The following is a 16,292-nucleotide window of genomic DNA, read 5'->3' as shown; positions in this document are numbered from 1 at the left end:
AATGTATTAGTCTATGTTTTCCACGAAATTATTCCTATGCTTTTTCATATTTCAGCTTTCATATCAGAGGTTTATTGTAGGCGTGATGCATTGTCTTTGACAGTATTAGTTAACTCTTTGGCACAAATAACAGTAGTAGAAAATTCTTGGAAAACTACTCTACGTGTATTAACAGTGTAACGTCATCGTTGATTCGCTAAGAGATATTTGCGGAAAACTACATGTAATTTTTAAAGTAGTATTAAAGGTAAAAATGTCTCCCAGATATTGCGGTCCGCTTACAGTTTATTATAAAATAATTCTAAATGTCAATACTGAACTGTTTACATAAGCATTACAAAGAATTGGTTGTTTGTTTTGATATCACTCAATTCAATTAGAAACACAAAATAAATAAGCCGTGCCATGACAAAACCAACATAGTGGGTTTGCGACCAGCATGGATCCAGACCAGCCTGCGCATCCGCGCAGTCTGGTCAGGATCCATGCTGTTCGCTAACAGTTTCTCCAATTCCAATAGGCTTTAAAAGCGAACAGCATGGAGCCTGACCAGACTGCGCGGATGCGCAGGCTGGTCTGGATCCATGCTGGTCGCAAAGCCACTATTTTGGTTTTCCCATGGCACGGCTCAAATGTTTAAAGAGCTGAGCTAATTAGCCGACCTATTATGATAGCATCAGTGTCAATAAAGGAAAGTGATTGGCTGTACGTATGTAACGTAATATTTGCACCCCGTTTTCTAATACCATATCAAATATACAAGGGCCTCTGTGGCCGAATGGTTAAGGTCGCTGGCTTTGAATCACTTGCTCTTAATCGATATGGGTTCTTGTCTCATTCGGGGCGTTGAATTTTTATGTGAGAAAGCTAACCGAATGGCTTACAAAAGATCTAGTGACTCCAGTACCTAGATGCCCACCAATGATGTAATAATGCACGGCGAAGCATCTTAGTCCTCATCCTAATCCACCATCAAAGCTGGGAAGCCGTCGTATGACCTTTAGTCGTGTCTGTGCGACGATAAGTCCAACAAAAACAAAACAAAACTGTGCAATACCCTATATATTGGCAGAAAAAGGCATTAATTGATACAGGTATTAAAGATATCTTGGTAGAATTTAAACTGCGACATATTCTCTTAAATATTACTAAAAAGATTCAAGCTACGTCAAAAGAAGTCAGGATCCAAAAACAAACCCTGGAGCAGTGCATGTAGATATGTTTCATCTATAAACTGATATGCGCACAAAATTATAATCAGACAGCAAAGAACAATGTTTAATTGAGAACTGTCTTAAAACTACTTGCGTCCAGGAGTATTTTGTGTGTGTCTCAACTTGCCCAAGGGTTGCAATTATATACCAGGTGATGCAGTAACGGTCTTGCAATGTCACTCAGATTGTTTGTTTTTATCTAACATGCAAGGTGCGCGTTACGTCATATGTACCCAAGCATCATAATCGCCGCGTAAGGGGGAGCCTAAACGATGATAAAAAAGTTGATTTGCTGGTGAATGATGCCAAACGTGTCTGAGTTGCAAATTGTTTTTAAAAACATACTAGCTTGAAGTCTTTTTTTTTTTCTTTTTTTTTTTTGATAAATAGCCGCTAAATATAACTTTTATCGGACTATATAGTTACATAATTATAAGAGATTGCATTTTTTCTTAGATGACTACATTGTACAATGTTTTGAAAGCCGCAAGTCCGTGGGGATTGTATGTAAACTGTCATGCAAAGCTGACACTGTCATTGGATATATTAGAATAAGGAACTAATTGTAAATTATATGACACTGTTCAATCAAAAATAAGTTTTAATAGATTTTTTCCCAATGTCCGGAATCAAATTCATTTCAATTTCAGCTTTTAAAACTTTTTCAGTTGGTGTAAGCGAGATAATATAATTTTGTCTTGTCGACTCCCTTGTCATTAAGCAAAATGTAAATGGCAACTATTGTTTGTTAAAAGTATGTTTGATTTAAACTTACTTTCATCAAGATGGTTCCTTGTTACTTGTTAAATATGTAGTTGTAAAACTTTTAGTTTCAGTACTTCGTCTACTTAAACATCCACTAGTTTATATACTCCCAGTATGAATATATATTAATACGAATAAAAATTCTTTATTATTTGTTTCGCACAAATGAAAGTATTTACATTTGAGCAAAGCATTTATATTAAGAAATCCAATTATCATTTTAATCAACAGACAGATGTTTTGTTGAAAGACGCCATTCAAAAGAGAAAGTAATATTTCTTAAGTTAATTATCTGTGTAGAAACTTGTTTTATTTCGTGTGTGATGAGGGTAGGAATTATTTTTCACTACTCAAAACATGAAATATTTAATAGCTTGCATGACAATAGGAGAAATCGCCTTGACGTCACGCATCAACATCAGTTTATCTGGTGGTGGGCAAAACAAATATTTTTACATCGTTTGTGTATGGGATCGGAATTTTTAATTTCCAATAACTTTTTCGTTCATTTATGGATTTTAAAAATTCAAAAAGTTTTGAAATGCTTACGATTTTCATATTTTCATATTCAAATATCTTTTGAAAATGAAAAACCGTTTTGAATGACATATGATTTTAATAGCGGTGTAGCGATGCTTCAAACTTTTAGAAAAACACTGTAAGTTAAGCGTTCATAATTAATCGATTTTATTTCGAAATAAAAATTTAAAGTTATTAATAAATCGCTTGTTTTATATCCTTTCCATTGATCAAAAAAATATTGATATCATTTGTGTTTTAAGAAAGTTTAAACCGTTAGAAAAACAACAATGTTAACAAAAAAAAAAAAAAAAACATGGACGCTTGGCGTCTGCCCACCCAGTCTTTGTCTTATCAGTTCTAAAAATAGAATATACAACGGATTTGTATACAAACACGATCTCTCTTATGTATCATATGATATGTTTTTGTAAGGCGGATAGACGGGTGCTCCCTTGACCACGTACACGCCATTGGCAGGAATAATAAATTTTCTTGTAACAATTTATTTCATAATTAGATATTTTGTCAGTTTCTAGCATAGAATTCACACTGAAACGTTGTTCTGTACGCAGCTTTTCGAGTTTGTTTGCGGCAGAACACTGAAAACTTGTTTAAGTAACCGAGAGATCTTATAAGGGAGAATGACTATCCAATAAAATTCCTTTTGATATATCAAGTGATTGTTTGCTTTTTAATCTTTCTATGGCCGAAGCCTAATGGACCTCTCCATGAGCATTATACTGAAAACAATTTTGACAAACACAGATAACTTACCTAATTACAAAATGTCACATGACTGCCCATAAGTGAATTCTTCTCAACATTATTCTTTAAATTGGCCGGCAATTGATAACACAACAAATGTACACTACAATAAATGTAATAAAAAGAACAACCGAATGGCTATCTTATCAATAACACTTTGTGGAGAATTGCCTTAATGATGACAAGGATTGTCCAAAATGACCATTAGTAAAATTGGTCATACAATGAGGTATTGCAAAGCTAATGAGAAAATCATTTCATAATATACAATGTATATGCATGCAAGCCTTGTGTAACAAAAATGGGAATCTCTTTCAATGGCGTCTGAAAAAATGGCAAGCAAGTCAATTGCGATCGTCATATAATTAAAATGATGAATTCCTATTACTGCACTCACTTGCTAATCACTTGCAATTTGGTGTGCATGTGAAACATAATAATGCTACTTTAAGAACAAGAGAACCAACACAGTCACGTATAAAGAACTTAAGATAAACTGAACTTAAATGTATCAGAGGTTCGTCTCCTAAGACGGGCAGTATTTCCGAATGTAAAAATAATGTATAATAGACTTATACTTATCACACAACAGACATCAGGAAAAGTTTCCATGTTAACTCTTAAATGTTCTCTGTACAGTACTTTGTATATACACGAAAAACGTGCTTTACAAATTTACATATTTTTTTCTTTTTTTCAGAAAGATTTCACGCGAAATATCACCACCATTTGATTTTGTTTACAAGTAGCATAGCTAATGTTTAGCAAGTTTTTCAAGGTTATGTTATTAGTTATCACTGTCTGCTGTGTAACACAGATTCAGTCATTACCCCTTGTTAATGATTTTTGCACAATAGGCCGCAGCAGGTGTTGCCGTCTCTACAATTCCTGATACTTGAGTTGGACATCAATTATTTACGTTGTTGTATTGTGAAGCATTCCGCTAGAAATCAGATTTAGAAATGTTTCATCAAAGAAATTGTGTTTATAATTGTGTTTCATATTTATTTTTAGATAGTAAAAGTTTTGTTTTTGTTAAAGATATCCCGTGCGCATCTCTCATCAAATGATTTTAGCTTGACAAAACATGTAAACTTACTGTGTTTGTAGAACTATATTTACACTAATTCTTAATAACATGTTCACTGGCCATTAAAATAACGTATGTCATATGTTAGATGTGTCCAGTTTTAAACTCATAACAGCATGATCCAGTTTCGTTCTAAACGTTTGTAATTTACATGTATATTCACAGCTTAAAATATACATGCCATACAATGCATTTAACGTATTTCGCTGAATCTAACAGAACATTTAAAACATTAACTGAGTGTATACTTATATCTACAACAAATCTATTTTGGTAGTTTTGATAGTACGTTCCTGTTTAAGATATACATTTATGCCTAAATTGAGTTTCAGATTTCAATACGAGTACGTGTTTTGTAAAACAATCTTTATACCTGAATATATTTTCTGACATGCTGCAAACTATTCATAATTATAAGCAACTATAGCATGATTTTAGAAATTCGAAGACTCATAACTTTAACTTCAAGAATGATATCTTTATATTTATTACCTTCCTTTACGAGATGAACAATATCCATAAAACCTGTATAATGCGGTATTCCTTACTTCATTGAACAAATAATCAGGTCCGCATCTCACAGCATAACATTTGTACTAGAGCAAAATATGAGTATCAGAAAAAAACTTTCCTCTGCATAAACTCGCTACTGTCTGGTGAAGGTGGTATTGGCTCTGTAACAGTTAGTAATTAGGCACTGAAAATGCCTGTCTGTTCATAGGTTATCAGGTTATCCAGTTTTCAATTAAAATAGGCATATGTTCAACAGTAATTACGGAGAATATGTATCATCGCTCTTGGGTTACGATTTGTATTGTTTATTATTTATGCTACTTTCATTTTGTTTTCAGTCACTCATGACTCTTTGTTATGGTTCATTTATGAAAATCCTATGAGGTTAGTATAGTTTGAGTGGATGGACGTGAGATTGTTTGCATACGGGTACAGGCTTCCACACCCAGGATATTTAAAACATACTTGTAGCCGGCCACACAATTTTCATTGGCTAACTTAAGTAGCAGTTCAATTAATATTTATTATAACTAATAATTATATACAAATAATAAATATATCAATAATCAAATTGAAATTAGGTTTGTTTGGGGTATGGCGTTGCGTTTGTAAGGAAAATAATCATACACATTTTTAGTCATCATCTAGTATATGATTATTTGCCGGTAAGTCATTCAATAAACGTTTCATTATATGACATCAGATAATTTTTTGTCTTCAAGATTTGGTCTAGGAAAAACTAGCGTGAACTATACACCGGGCAATAGAACAGACTTTGGACGGCCGATTTACATAAGGAGTCATGTAAAAATAACCTTCATATAGCATGACAGTAGTACCGCGCAACAATTTGTTTCTGGTTATATAGGTAAAACATTTCCAGGGAGGTACTCTCTATAGTCTTGTAAAAATGACTCGGTACGTAAATACACATAACAGGTAACCAAATACAATCAATTAGGTATGGCTACGCTACATAAGCAAAATCAAAGCAACGTAAACATTGTACAAGCTATACATAGAACACGACATATTGTTTTGTGCTCATAAAATTTACATTTTAGTTGGACTAATGTTAATATGTATCCGGTGCCGGTTTTATTGTTATGTTCACCTTCACTAAAGTATGTTTTATGCATTTAATTTTCTACGTCATTTAAATTTACTTTAGTATAACACCTGAGGCATTCAGTGTACCGCACAGGTTTTTCGTTTTCAAAACTAATTCAATATATTTTGAATTTGCTTGCTTCAAAAGATCAAATGAAAACAATTGAGCTTTACTAGTCATTTAGTTAAAAAAAGTAATTTACCAAGGTAATGCAATTAGCATTGCCTGCCCTAACATTTACGAGAATGGTAATTCGTGACACTTCTATCAGTGATTGTTTATTTCTTGGAATAATTTTCTCTCTATGATCATTAAACTTCGCCTGCAGATGTTTGCTGCAACTACATATTATTTGTTTATGAAATCTTTGTTTATAAATTCAGTTGTAAATCACGACATTGTTTAGGAGAAGCAAATACCTACACGATATTATAAGTACAATGCTCGTAGCTTGACCCTTGACCCACGATACAAACAGATCGCATATACTGACAAATTGCAACGAATCTATGATAGGTTTGACAATTTTATTTTCCTGACAAACTTACTTCGTAGGCCTTCAACCTGAAGAGTCCCCTGCTCGCAAATAAACAAGATAACGTCAATACGGCAGACGCATAAATTGTCTGTAAAATCCTTTTAGTTTATCTATATAAAACAGAGTTCTTCAGATACATATCGTGTTGCTAAGATTAACCAGTACTTTGGCAAGTTTTTTATAGAAGTATGCGTGTTCGTTTTGCTTTATATGCTTTTAACGGCCAACATCGATTTCACTGGATATTCATGGAACAGAGCGAGGTATAGCAGGACATTATAATTGATATATATTATAAGACAAGTATCCCAGCCTTGTTCTAAGTCTAAAGCAAACATTGTCTAGAAATGTTCAAATGTATTTTAAGTAGATGGTTCTTGCTGCAAAACACTACAGCTGTTACTTCTCAGGATAAGTTGTTTACTCGGACAAACAAATACGGTATGCAAAATTGATTGATTAAATGATCAGTTTCATGCCCTATGAGATTATTATAGGACTGTTGTGTGCTTAAATACGTAGTTATAAAAATGTATTTTCAGTACTACTTAAACATCCTCTGGTTTATATATTATGGAGGCTGATTTCTGCCATTTCGTGTGTTCGTCTTGGCGACGCGGAATGTCGAAGTAACGAATACACGAAAGGTCGAAATAATGCATATTTGTTTGTGTCGACGGGTTGAAATGTCGAAGACACAAAAGCGCGAAACGTCGAAAACTGCTAATTTGTTGTGTGTTCGCCTTTCGACATTCGAGGCGAATACACGAAGTAACGAAACATTGAAGGCGAAATAACGAAATTTCAGAGGCGAACACACAAACTTTTGTATTAATCACTTTAATAGATAAATTTGACGCATGCCGTGGGCTTGGCTGGAAATAAGTTGTTCCATCCATTCCAGGTGGGGACTTTCGTCGACTACTCACTTTAAACCAGAAACTTTACCTTTATTTTAAGCGCCTCTAGGGGCATACATATTGCATCAAGGGTGCGTCTATTTCTCTACCAAAATACAAAACAAAGAAGAAAAAAAAGAACATTACAATTTTGAAAAAGAACTATGTTGTTTTCTACCGCCTAAAATGTCAAGTAAGTATAAAAACGCTAACATAAGTTGTTAAATCCAACAACAAAGTAAATACGTTGCCACTTTCACTTGAGTAAATACGGCAATTAAGAATACACTGGCTATACACTTTGACCCGACATGTAGTGTACCATTCGATGCGTGAATTTGACGCGCATAATTAGAGGGTCGCAATGGGGTTTGTTTTCACATATTGACCATGTCTTTGAAGGTAACGATTGTTAACATTTGTGAAAAATAAGATGTTTGACATGTTTCACAAAACAAGTTTTCCACCCTCGGGTTTAGTAATATGTAATCCGCGGAGCGCGTTCAGTCAGAGAATCGCCTCAATTAGGAAAGAATAATTTTAACGTCAGAGGTTATTTCTAAGGTCATGGAGTTCGGTTGGCTAGCTTGTAATGAGGGAAGGAACAATGAATATTATATTGATACGGATGAAAATTCTTTATTATTTGTTTTACACAATTGTACGTATTTACATTTGAGCATTAACAGACAGATGTTTTGTTTAAAGATTCAAAAATTCTTTAAAGAGATAGTAATGTTTCGTAAGTTAATAATATTATGTGTAGAAACTTGTTTATTTCGTGTTTGATGAGGGTAGGAGTTATTTTTTTCACTACTCAAAAGATGAAATACTTCATGGCTTGCATGACGAGATATGATATGATATGTATATTTGTTTATTGTAATGCGGATAGGCGGATGCTCCCTGTTCACTTTCACGCCATTGACAGGAATAATAAATTTTCTTATAACAATTTCTTTCAAAATTAGGTATTTTGTCAGTTTTTAGCATAGAATTCATACTGAAAAATGAATGCCTATTTTGAAACGTTGTTCTGTACACAGCTTTTCGAGTTTGTACGTGTCAGAACACTGAAACCTTAAGTAACTAAAAGATTTGATAAGGGAGAATCATAACCCTTTTGATGGTCTGTTCAATAAAATTCCATTTGATATATCAGGTGACTTTTTTGCTTTTTAATCTTTCTATGGCTGAAGCATAATGGACCTCTCCCTACGCATTATACTGAAAACTCCCCGTAATACAATTTTGACAAACACAGATGATTAACCTAATTAAAAAATGTCACATGACTGCCCTTAAGACAATTCTTCTCATCAAAGAGGATTGTTTGAAGTGGTCGGCAATTGCTAAAACAACACGTGTACATTACAATAAAAGTAATAAAATGAGCAACCGAATGGCTATCTTATCAATAACCCCTTGTGGAGAACTGTCTTAATGATGACAAGGATTTCCAAACTGACCATTAGTAGAATTGGTCATACCATGAAATACTGTGAAGGTAATGAGAAAAGTATTTCACAATATAGAATGTATACAATTAATATGCATGCAAACCTTGTGTAACACAAATGGGAAACCCTTTTCAAAGGCGTCTGAAAAAGGGCAGCAAATCAGTTGCAATCTTCATATAATTAAAATGGTTAATTCCTATTACTGCACTCACTTGCTAATCACTTGCAATTTGGTGTGCATGTGAAACATAATAGTGCTACTTTTAGAACAAGAGAACCAACACAGTAAGTCACGTATAAAGAACTTAAAATAAACTGAACTAAAATGTATCAAGGGCTCGGCTCCTAAGACGGGCAGTATTTCCGAATGTAAAAATGATGTATATTAGACTTATACTTATCACACAACATACATCCGGAAAAGTTTCCATGTTAACTCTTTAATGTTCTCTGTACAGTACTTTGTATATACACGAAAAACGTGCTTTACAAATAACGTATAGCAATATGAATTAATATCACTTAATATACTTTGTACTTGCAGAAAAAGTCTACTTTCTTTCAAATAATGTGTTTGATTTTTTGTTGTTGTTTTTTTTTTTCAGAAAGATTTCACGCGAAATATCACCATCATTTGATTTTGTTTACAAATAGTATCGCTAACGTTTAGCAAGTTTTTCAAGGTTATGTTAATAGTTATCACTGTCTGCTATGTTACATAGATTCAGTCATTACCCCTTGTTAATGATTTTTGCACAATAGGCCACAGCAGGTGTTGCCGTCTCTACAATTCCTGATACTTGAGTTGGACATCAATTATTTACGTTGATGCATTGTGAAGCTTTCCACTAGAACTAGTACTCAGCTTTAGAAATATTGCATAAAAGAAATTGCGTTTAAAACTGTGTCCCTAATTTATTATTAAACATTAGAAGTTTTGTTTTGTTAAAGATATCCCATGCGCATCTCTTATCAAATGATTTTAGCATGAAAAAATATGTAAACTTACAGTGTTTGTAAAGCTAATACTTAATATCATGTTCAATGGCCATTAAAATAACGAAGTCCTGTACAATTTCAAACTGAATACATAGTACTTTAAAAATTTATAAACACACGGACAGTTTAATTTTACGTTTACGTAAATGCTATGAAGTAGCTGTTTTTATTTTCAAATGTATATCTTTAAATAAATATATGACTGTCCAGATATTGATCAATTTTAAACATTTATTTAAAGTAAGGTAACTGCTGGCTATACAACTATTCATACAGACGAGACTTTTAAATTAAACTCATTATCTAATTGGCTGTTCGAAAAACATATTCTAATGTCCAATGGATACTATTAGGCTCGTCAGTTTTTTTCTAAAGCAATAAAGTGTATCAATACACTCAGAATAGCATAATGCAATTTCGTCCTATTCGTTTGTAATCTACCTGTATATTCACAGCTTAAAAATGTACACAATAACAAAACATAAATGATTAAGTAATAAAAGATTAACTGTATACTTATATCTACAACATATCTATTTTCAAATATTTGGTAGTACGTCCCTGTTTATGATATACATTCATGCCTAAATTGAGTTTCAGATCTCAATACGCGTACGTGTTTTGTAGACCATTCTTAATATTTGAATGAAGAGAAACCTTTATTTTCTGACGAGCTGCAAAATATTCATATATAATTATAAGTAACTAATTTTTAAAAAAGCATCTTTTTAGAAATTTGAATACTCATAAATCTAACTACAAGAATCAATGATATCTTAATATTTATTACCTTCCTTTACAAGCTGAGCAATATCCAGAAAAATACTTCATACTTCATTAAACAAATGATCATGTCCGCACCTCACAGCAAAACATTTGTACTAGAGCAAAATAAGAGTATCAGAAAAACTACTTTCCTCTGCATAAACTCGCTACTGTGTGGTGAAGGTGGCATTGGCTCTATAACAGTTAGTAATTAGGCACTGATCTGAAAATGCCTGTCTGTTCATCGGTTACCTAGCTTTCAATTAAAGTAGGCATATGTTCAACAGTCATTACGGAGAATATGTATCATTGCTCTTGGCTTACGATTTGTAATAAAGATTATTTATACTACTTTCATTTTGTTTTCAGTCACTCATGACTCTTTGTTATGGTTCACTTATAATAGTTTGAGTGGAATGTTTTGAGATTGCTTGCGTACGGGTACGGATTTCAACACCAAGGATATTTAAACATACTTGTAGCCGGCCTCACAATTGTCATTTTCTCATTTTTAAAGTAGCAGTTCGATTACTTTCTATTATAACTTATATATAAAAATAATAAATATATCAAAAATTAAATTGAAATTAGGTTTCCTTGGGGTATGGAGTTGCGTTATTTAGGAAAATAATCAGACATAAAAACTTGTTGTGTCTTTTTATCATTATTTACTAGTATATGATTATTGGCCGGTAAGTCATTCAATTAGCGTTTTATTATATGACATTAGATAATTTTTTGTCTTCAATATTTGAAAAACTAGCGTGAGCTATAGACAGGAGAATAGAACAGACTTTGGACCGCCGATTTATATGAAGAGTAACGTAATAATAACCTTTATATAACGTGACAGTAGTACCGCGCAACATTTTGGTCCAGGTAATATAGGTCAAATATTTCCAGGAAAAGTACTCTCTACAGTCTTATATTGCATATCAATAGAACACGTCTCGGTACGTAAATATACACAACAGTTAACCGAATATAATCAATTTGCTATGGCCACGTTACATAAGCAAACTCAAAGCAACATTTGCATTATACAAAGCTATACATAGAACATAACATATTGTTTTTTATCTTTTAGCTGGACTAATGTTAATATGTATCTGGTACCGGTTTTATTGTTCATTTCCGTTAAAGTATGTTTTATGCATTTGATTTTCTACGTCATTTGAATTTACTTTAGTTTAACACCTGAGACATTCAGTGTATTGCACAGGTTAATAATATTCGTTTTCAAAACTATTTCAATTAATGTTGAATTTGCTTGCTTCAAAAGATCAATTGAAAATAAATGAGTTTTCCTAATCATTTAGTTAAAAAGCAATTTACCAAAGCAGTACAGTTAGCATTGTTTGCCCTTACATTCACGAGAATGGTAATATGTGGCACTTCTATCAGTGATTGTTTATTTCTTGTAATAATTTTCTCTCTACGATCATTAAATTTTGCCTGCAGATGTTTGCTGCAACTACATGTTATTTGTTTATAAAATCTTTGATTATAAATTCAGTAGTAAATCACGACATTGTTTAGGAGAAGCAAATACATACACAATATAATAATATGTGATAAGCACAACGCTCGTAGCTTACTTCCTTACCCACTATACCAACAGGTTGCATATACTGACAAATTGTAACGAACCTTTCTATGATAGGTTGGACGATTTTGTTTTCTAAACAAACTTACTTCGTAGGCCTACAACCTGAAGAGTTCCCTGCTCGCAAATAGACAAGATAACGTCAATACGGCATACGCATAAATTGTCTGTAAATTCCTTTTAGTTTATCCATACAAAATAAAGTTCTTAATTGTTGCTAAGATTAATCAGTACTTTGGCAAGTTTTTGATAGCCTTGTCTGAAGAAGTATGCGTGTTCTTTTTGCTATATGTACTTGTAACGGCCAACATCGATTTCACTGGATATTCATGGAACAGGGCGATATTTAAAAGGACATTATAATTGATATATCGTATACGAGATGTATCCCAGCCTTGTTCTTAGTCTAAAGCAAACATTGTCCAGATATGTTCAAATGTATTTTAAGTAGATGCTTCATGCTGCATAACAATACAGCTGTTACTTCTCAAGATAAATTGCTCACTCCGACAAACAAATACGGTATGCAAAATTGATTGAATAAATGCTCAGTTTCATGCCCTAGAGATGATTAGGGCTGTTGTATGCTTATCATAGCATTACTGAAGACCAAAGCTTGTTATAGCAAGTTGGTAATTAGCAATCACGAACCATGTTCAGTTTTGGCAGTCATGATTAACTGGTTATTTGTTGGAAGGAACTTCCACGACAAGTATCAGTTTTGCCAGCATATGTAAATACATCCAGAGATAGATTGAAACATTGAACCATGTCTGTCGTTGCTTAACGTTCTATATGCTTGATCAGTTACATGTGCTAAACAAATAAACAGTAAGTGAACTTCTGTTTCAGCTCACCTATCACGAAGTGACAAGATGAACTAATGTGACCGCTTGATGTCCGTCGTCTGTCGTGTGCGTCAACAATTTCTAAAAAAAATCTTCTTCTTTAAAACCACTGGGCAGAATTATACCAAACTTGACAGGAATGATCCTTGGATAGCCCCCTTTCAAAATGTTCAAAGAATTGAATTCCATGCAGAACTCTGGTTGCTATGGCAACCGAAAGGAAAAACTCTTCTTGTCCAAAACCACATGGCCTAGGGCTTTCATATTTGGTATGTATCATCATTTAGTGGTCCTCTACCAAGATTGTTCAAATTATCCCCCTAGGGTCAAATATGGCCCCGCCCCGGGGGTCACATGGTTTATATAGACTTATATAGTGAAAACTTTGAAAATCTTCTTGTACAAAGCCACATGGCCTAGGGCTTTGATATTTGGTATGTAGCATCATCTAGTGGTCCTCTACTAAGATTTATCAAATTATCCCCCTAGGGTCAAATATGGCCCCGCCCCGGGGTCCCAAGTTTACATAGACTTATATAGTGAAAAAAAATTTTAAAAAAAAAATCTTTCTCTGAAACCACAACACTTAGACCTTTGATATTTGGTTTGTAGCATTGTCTTATGGTCCTCAACCAAAATTGTTTAAATTGTACCCCTTGGGTGAAAAGAGGCCCCGCCCTGGGGGTCCCAAGTTTTATATATACTTATATAGGAGTAAGCTTTAAAAATCTTCTTGTTTGAAACCATACGACCTAGGCTTTTGATATTTGGTATGATGCATTGTCTAGTAGTCCTCTACAACAATTGTTCAAATTATGCCCCTGGGGTTAAAAGAGGCCCCGCTCTGGGGTCACTTAGTTATTATAAAAGCAACATGTCCTAGGCTTTATTAATTATGGGTAATATGATTCACTTATGTGGTCCTCTACTAAACTTGTTTTTAAATTTATCCTAGGTCAAATATGGCCCCGCCCCGGGGTTCCATGTTTTACATAGACTTATATAGGAAAAAAAGTTTAAAAATCTTCTTCTCTGAAACTATAACACTAAGACCTTTGATATTTGGTTTGTAGCATTGTCTTATGGTCCTCAACCAAAATTGTTTAAATTGTACCCCTTGGGTGAAAAGAGGCCCCGCCCTGGGGGTCCCAAGTTTTATATATACTTATATGGGAGTAAGCTTTAAAAATCTTCTTGTCTGAAACCATACGACCTAGGCTTTTGATATTTGGTATGATGCATTGTCTAGTAGTCCTCTACCAAAATTGTTCAAATTATGCCCCTGGAATTAAAAGAGGCCCCGCCCTGGGGTCACTTAGTCATTATGTGAGTTAAATAGGAAAACTACTTAAAAAATCATCTGATCCTATTTCCAAGACTGTTTAATTATAATTACCTGATGACCCCAAGTAATATGATGTCACTTGACTGTGACCTTGACCTACTGACCAACTTTCTCGTTTTTTAAGATACACTTGAAATTTTGATGACATACACAGTTTTGCACACAAATCGTAAAACTGAATTTCATTGACCAGAAATGTGACCTACAGACTTTCTTAATATTTTATCATCAGTTTGACATTTGAAACATGTAGCTCATATTACTCAGGTGAGCGATCCAGGGTCATCATGACCCTCTTGTCTGTGTATTTCGTGGTTTGTTCTTAATTAATTGAATTTCAGAATAATATGAACGATGGTCAATCATTTTATATGGATTTTTTTGGTATTGAACATAATTTTAACACGGTCATTTCTTTGTATGATAGTTTTGGTTAGTTGTGGTTGTTTATCGAAAAAAAGAAACTCTTTCTAAGTTTGCAAGACGGTCTTTGATATGTTATCTTAGAGCATATTGGTGGAACCTCGTCATTAACATTTTTACTACCTTTTTTCCTTTTTCCCTCACAAAGCGTCACTTCTAAAACTATGTTCATTCTCCCAATTACAAACACTATAATACTACAAAAATATGTCATGGTGTAAGATTTGTCAATAGTATGGATGTAAGTTTACTAAAGAATACGAAACTGTGTTGTCACCAATTATATAAATATAAATAACATATGTTGTGTTATAGGGATGTAAGATTACTAAAGAAGCGTCATGAAACGGTGTTGTCACCAATTACATAAATATAAAATAATATATGTTGTGTTATAGGGATGTAAGATTACTAAAGAAGCGTCATGAAATTGTGTTGTCACCTAATTACATAAATATAAAATAACATATGTTGTGTTATAGGGATGTAAGATTACTAAAGAAGCGTCATGAAACTGTGTTGTCACCTCATTACATAAAAAAATAACATATGTTGTGTTGTAGGGATGTAAGATTACTGAAAAAGCGTCATGAAATTGTGTTGTTACCAATTACATAAATATAGAATAACATATGTTGTGTTATAGGGATGTAAGTTCACGAAAGAAGCGCCATGAAATTGTGTTGTTACTAATTACATAAATATAGAATAACATATGTTGTGTTGGATTTGATCGGATGCGGAACTCTGGTTTCGAGTAAATGGAGTTTGAAATAAATAAAAATACTTAAAGTTTAATTACTTTCAGAAAAAGAGCATTGACTGAGGATTTTATCGTCTGTTATTAAGGTATTAGGTCACTAATAGTAATGTTTACAAAATGGCCTTTGCTTGGTATATTCTGAAAGGTAACCGTGTTTTGTACTATTCTGCAAATTTTAAACAACTTGTACCGTGCCGTTTTTTTTTATAAATTTTGAATAACTTATGGTAACTCCTCAAGCTCAAGTAGAGACACATTTCAAAGTGATAGCCACTATCCAAAACGTTTGCAGAAAATTCATTTTACCATTAATTTCAATAGAAGAAACATCAAACTATTGGAAAACAATTATAAAACACAAAATAAAAATGTCAATATCATTTTTTTCTATGGTGCCTCAAGTAAACGGATATAATGAGACAGAATTCATGCTTCAACATTGAAAAAAAAGGTCGAATGATGTGTTTCTGTTTTGAATTTTGCTTACTCCATTTAAAAATAACCTTAGGGAAGATGTAAAACCTACCTAAATTTCTTCCACAATATATAATCTAAGAGTGAAAGCAAAATAGAGAACTTTCACCGCGTGTAACTCAATATTTTTAAAGATGTGTAACTCTACCCCTTCTGTTTAAGTAGTAAATTCACTTTGAACACCAAGAAATC

At 33.2% G+C, this 16,292-nt stretch overlaps 1 protein-coding gene across 4 annotated transcripts in view; it reads right to left on the bottom strand.

Annotated features, from left to right (window-relative positions):
• The window catches only part of LOC123534448 (universal stress protein in QAH/OAS sulfhydrylase 3'region-like), a 61,141-nt gene that overhangs the window by 12,595 nt on the left and 32,254 nt on the right, over positions 1-16,292 (bottom strand). Inside the window, exon 1 of one of the 4 annotated variants that reach the window (XM_053519638.1) lies at positions 10,667-10,698. The exons of 2 other annotated variants lie outside the window; for them this stretch is intronic. The gene's annotated coding sequence lies outside the window, so the exon portion shown is untranslated. Of the gene's footprint in view, positions 1-4,848; positions 5,012-10,666; positions 10,699-16,292 lie in introns of those variants that run through there. One more of the 4 variants, XM_045316708.2, reaches the window with a different exon arrangement.

Source organism: Mercenaria mercenaria, chromosome 12 (assembly GCF_021730395.1).
Source record: "Mercenaria mercenaria strain notata chromosome 12, MADL_Memer_1, whole genome shotgun sequence".
NCBI lineage: Eukaryota > Metazoa > Mollusca > Bivalvia > Venerida > Veneridae > Mercenaria > Mercenaria mercenaria.
Note: the sequence above shows the minus strand (reverse complement) of the source record. Positions and strands in the feature narration are given on the sequence as shown.